Below are 6,000 nucleotides of genomic sequence, written 5' to 3'. Positions count from 1 at the left end.
GAGAGATTTCTGCCCTTGAAAATATTTGGGTGGAAGCTTTCACAGTTTGTGTGATTTTTACCATTATTTTACTCAGACTGCTTTTGTCATTTAGCCTTGAATTTGAACAGCCAAATACAAGCTGTGTATACTCCCTCCTCACTTATCTAAGTACTGCCTTCCCCACCTGTAGGTAGGGGCATCTGGCCAATGGAACACACTGGATGAGTTGTTTTTTGTACAACAGAGTCTAGATTTATGAACCTTTAGCTTGTGATAGAAGGTTATATGTTAGTTTATGATGATGAATTAGCAAAGAACAACTTCAGAAAATCTTCAGTATCATTTTTCCCTTTGTTGCCTTGACTATAGAGAAATATTCTTACCATGTATCTCAGGGATCTCTGGTGATCAACAGAACATGATGAAACATTGCAAAAAACTGCACACATCCATGATTAAGTAAGCAAACAGAAAAAACCATGAAATTCTACTGTTAGCTCAAAATTTTTTACAGTTTTCTTTAGATGAAAAACACTCTGGTTCCACTTACACAAGATGGTCCCTAGATTATTCCAAAGGGAATGTGGGCTTCTCCATTAAAGAAGCGTGGGCAATACTGCAATAAGCTGCTTGTGTAACAAAGGATTTTTCAGGAACATTTCTTTAGTTTAATGGCAATAGAGCTTACAAGAGCTAAAGATCTGGCAACTCACGAACTATTCTGTCTGTCTAGAGCTCAGCAAGGAAGAGAGTTCTGAAATAGAAATCTTTTGATCTTAAAATGACAAGATCTGAATAGTAAAACCCCCTCTCATAAGAAACACAGGCTGTAATTATGGCACATCTATTATTTAAAATGTTCTTGAAAATTCACATAAAAGCTGCTCAAAACAAAGTAAAGCATTAGGTCAGGGAGTGGTCTGTAATACTGGGGGAAAAAATTTAAATAAATTTCCGCCTTCTTTATTCAAGCATTTGCTTGAGATAATTGCCATGCAACATATAAAATGTTTGACCCAAATGAGTTGATTCTTTCCCTGTAAAAATGGATTTTAGTTTATTCTATTTTGTTTCAAAGAAGACCCCATGCATGCATTTGCAAAATCTTTGCTGAGGCTCAGGTCTTTCCCTTCCTATACAGCCTCCTCCCTGGACAGCTGAGCTGTATTTGTGCCTGATGGTTGGCAAATCTGGCAGAGTCACTGTTAACGTGTTAGCCACAGCTATTATAAACAAAATTCTGCAGTGTAACTGTCTCACGGCAGATATCAATTAACCTAGGAAAACCAGTGAGCTGGAGCTTAGTCATATTTGATAATTAATGTGTGATGGTTTCCAACCAAAATTAATATAGTGATGGAGTAAAACATATGGAATAATACTTAAGCTTACATCAAAGGCAAATACTGAATACATTAGGATACATTATCTCTACTCTTTCTGGAGTACATTATGTTCTGTTAAGATGTGATGTTCTGAATTTCTGCCTGGGCTTCTCAGAGAATTTGTGTGATGGCTCACAAATGTGTTCCCCAGTGCCCTCCTCTCTAGCACTCTTCCAATTCAGCTATCATTTTTTTTGTTTCAGATGAAGCATTAACACTCATTATCTGTCAGTGGAATAAAAAAAGAAAACAAAACAAAACCTTTAAGACCCAACAACCTTTTTTTTTTTTTTCTGATGAAACATCTTTCCTGGGTGATAATTCTGATGCTATCAGTGGGAAAAGCCTTCAAAGAAAATGGATATCCAGCCTGAAACATTACATAATGCTGAGTTGAAAGACAAAGTGTTTTCTGGAATTTTAATTTTTTTCAAGCAGCTGCCTTTAAGTGAACACAGCCATCACTGTTATAAAATATTCAGAGCCTCATACATATCAGAGACACAGTTACTAGGGCAAACAATCTCACACATCCATTAAACAAACACTTAGAATTTTTCCTGAGCCCACTCTAGGTTCTTACAATACCACTAGTTTTAACTGATTTTTCCTGGTATCCATTTGTTCTCTTCTTTATGGTAATTTTCAACTTTCTAGGACCCTGCCGGCTTTGTGGGGGAGCAGGCTGGCACGCAGTCATGGGAGCCAGAGATTAAAAGACTTCTCTGTGATAGGTCATTAGCCATTCCGCTTGCTGTACCGTAGCTCATTTTCCCATTCCTAATTGATCACTTCATTGATCAGACATTATGGAGATGGCTTAGGAACCTAAGCCTTAGCTTTGAAATGCAGTAGAGACTGCAATTACCTGAAAGTCTTCAAGGGTGCCTGCAATTTTCAGACAGTCAGAGGCTCAGTTAATCAAAGATTCTGGCTAATGGAAAGGAGGGAGAAGAGCTGTTTCAGCTGGGGTCCCTAAGGCCAGGACTTTCAACAGAGATCTGGAGAGAGAGCAGAAATGTGCCTATAAATTTTTCTGTGCAAAACTCTTGTGGGGTACCAGTGCATGTTGAGAGGAGATACAGAATCCCCTGTGCTGAAGATGGGTTGGCAAAACTGGCACCTGCTGACAGGTGCAACAAAAACGTTTGCTGAGCCATCCCTAGCAGTAGGGGTTGTTGCACCCAGGAGTTTGAAATGGTTCATGAAGTCTGTTCTGCCCCCTGTGATTATATTCTTTCCTCTGCCTTAGCATGTGCTGTCTGCCTTGGAGGGTCTTGGAGGGCAGAGAGGCTTGGGTGTTTGCTACGTGGGCAGCTGAGGAGTCCTGAGGCGGCGCACGGCTGGAGCAGCTTGCCCAGTCGGCCCTCTCCTACACACACCTGTGGGAGCCAAGAATGCAATCACCACATTGTACCTGCGTGCCTGCATGCTCATGTGTGCAGACACTGCTGGCATCTTACGTGTTTTCCTCTTGAAATCCCCCACAAGGCAACAGCTTCCAGGGATGCGGACAGTCTCCAAGTGATCACAAGTAGCGGCTAACTGGAATTGAGGCAGTGTCCAGGACTGAGATAACATGCTATCAGGCTGCCCTTATGTTTCCCTTAGTCCCTTAAGGGAAGATGCCCCTTTTTCCAGTTAAGATAAATATGACAATGAAATGTGAGGTCTCTACTATTTTCTCTGGCATTGCAGATCCTGCCAAATAATGTTTTTCCTCTGTATTTGCTAATTATTTCCCTATTGCCAGTTAATATGCATCATGCTCCAGGTGTGCACACTGTGGTATAGGTCATCTGCTCTGAAGACTGGTTTTCAGTGGTGTGCACATTGTGGTACAGAGGATAAGACATTTCTCTTTGAAGGCAGTTTATAAATCTTATTGGGCTTCTTCATGATGAAAGGCACTATAGATATATGAGAGATCAAAGCTGTGTAAAGATCAGCGGTATTTGTTTGCATGAGGTTTCTCTTTCTGTTCCTTCTGAGGATTTTGAGCTTCAAAGTTTCAGCTTTAAAGAAATTCAAAACCCAAAAGAAAACCCTAGAAAAACCCACCATGTTATAGCTGGTTTGAGGTCAGGCCAGCAAAGGGCCACAGGATTCCAACATGGACTCAAAAAAGCTCTTCTCCAACATTCTCTATCTGGCAGCAAAAGCTGGCACACAGAAAATTCTTGGTCTTTCTTAATGTCAGTAGGGTCCAGAGCAGTAAGTTTTGGACAGAAAGAATGCTGCTTAACAACAAAGAGGGAAACAACAGCTTAACTCAAAACAAGTGTTTCTATTTTGACTTGTCAGCCTACTAGCAAAGTTATTATCATTTGTGACTATATAGAAGTAATTGGTCTAAAAATTCAGATTAATTTCTTACACTATTTATGGTATAGTTTTTAAGGTGCACTTCATTTTTCACTTAAATTTTTTAACATTGGGAATTTTGATATATGCTTCTGCAGATATCTATAGGAATTGGGAATAAAAATCCAGTACATTAATTGAAAACCACTGGCTGCAAAGCATTGTTTTTGACTGCTATGTACTTTGATATCAGAATAGTGTTTGGCATCAAGTAAGTCATCCCTGATGTGTGAGCTTCTATTTTTCAACAGGACCACTGCAGTAAATTTTCTTTAATTCATAGTGTGTTCTCATAAATGACATAAAAATAAACCTGTGACCCATAAGAACAGATTTCTATAACAGAGCCACAGTATGGTCACACAGAACATTCAAATATATTACAAGTACAAATACATAATGTAGTAAGGCAATTTTTTAAAGAAGGCAGATAACCCTCTGTGCCCAATCTGAAAATCCTTCTCCTCTAAAGGGCTGCAAACAAAGTACTTGTCAGTATTTTCTGTTTATCTACTATCAATAAAGCCCTTACTGTGAGCATCCAAAATCCACACATCTAAAACCACTTGTATTTTTTTTTCTTCACTTCTTTTAAAGAAAAAAAAAAGACCCAAATGAAAGGAGAAGTAATAAAGAACTGGTATGGATCTACATATGTCTCAGTAGAACAACAGAGTATGAAAGCAATGAACCAGACCCAGATATATGAGCAAATCCCAGACTTTCTGCAAATCATCTCCACAGTACTCTTGAGATAAGTTGTACCAAATAATAAATAAGCTGCGTAGCCAAGCAGAGTAGAGAACAATAACCTGTCCAGTACATTTTATCAATTTTAAGTCATAGTCCAACAGCCAAGGGGAAGAATAGGAATCAGGAATAGAGTTTAATCAGTTGCTATTGCTTGCAAGAACTCCAGAGGCCTTACAGAAGAGACAAATGCAAATCAAGTCCAGTGGTGCGCGATAAAAATAAGTTCAGTCTTGTGGTGAAAATGTTTCTTCTAGGGAAGAATACAGAAAATGTTTCCGTGCTGGAAAAATCCAACCAACCATGAAAGTAAATGTTCCCATTCTGAGCTGGTTTTTTGGTTTGGTTTTTTTGTTTTGTTTTGTTTTGCTTTTTTTTGTAAGGAAGAGCAAAGCATTCAATTTGAAATAGGTCTTCATGTCCCAGGAGGCTATCCTGGGGCATATCTGACACAGGAGGCATCCCTCTCCACTGTCAAAACTGTTCCCCCTTCATGTTAGTTATTCTTGAACTTTACCCTTTCCTATCCCAAGTGAATAGCTTGACCACAAAACTGTGAGTCAGCTCCTGAGGTTTTTTCCTCTTTCTCTCCAATGTAATAACTATTGTGTTATTTACATTCAGTGAAACAGCTTCAGCAGGAGCTAATGAGGCAGACGCTGTTCCTGCACGTCCCTAAACCATATGGCAACAGAGCTTTGGTCTGGGAAACTTTCCTATAGCTGGGTGGGCAGCGCTGCAGAGTGGATGGCATCGACTGCTCAAACTCTTTGAAGTGAGTGAGTGAGTGAGTGCTGCACCTCCATCCTTGGGAGAGGAAAGCCTTGTGCTGGCAGGTGAGTGTGGCTGAGCTAGAGTAGGGGCCAGCCATCGCAGGGCAAAAACTGCACCCATAGCCAAATAGTTCATTGTCAGCTATCTCCTCCCTGCTCTGCTGATGATCAGAGTAACACCTCAGATGGGAAGGACAGCAGGATCCACAGTTGTCAGGCTGATGAATAACTGAACTGATTCTCTTGAAGCTCCAATTAACAGCAGAAAGTCTTTCATAGAAACAAGTGTTCAATTAAATAAAATTGATGATTTTGGGACATGGAGGATTAAAAATTTCTTAAACTTTCTGCATAACAGTCTACAAAAGCTGATTTGTTCCCTTCCAGAACCTCAGGATTAGCCCCCAAATATGCTTGAATAAAGTCTCTGCAAATAGCTTTATTTAAATGTGAAAGGAGAAATAACTTGTCTTGTTCACTCCATTCTAAGTTTCTAGTGCTCAGCATCCATGAAATGGATTGCTTATGGTGAGATAATGTCATTTTTGTGCCTTCCAAAGTCTGTGAAGAATGTCTTCCTGGTTAATAGGTTGATTTAAACTGTATATGCTCCAGAACATAAATATGATTATTTATCATACTTGCCCAAGATAATGACAGTAAAGAAGACAAGGCTGAAATTCTTTATGATTTCCTCTCTCCCACAGCCAGTGACGTTCAGCACACTATACACAGATGGCACGCCA

The sequence above is a fragment of the Corvus cornix genome, chromosome 3 (assembly GCF_000738735.6).
Source record: "Corvus cornix cornix isolate S_Up_H32 chromosome 3, ASM73873v5, whole genome shotgun sequence".
Taxonomy (NCBI): domain Eukaryota; kingdom Metazoa; phylum Chordata; class Aves; order Passeriformes; family Corvidae; genus Corvus; species Corvus cornix.
The sequence above is the reverse complement of the archived record's forward strand: the minus strand, read 5'-3'. Positions refer to the sequence as shown.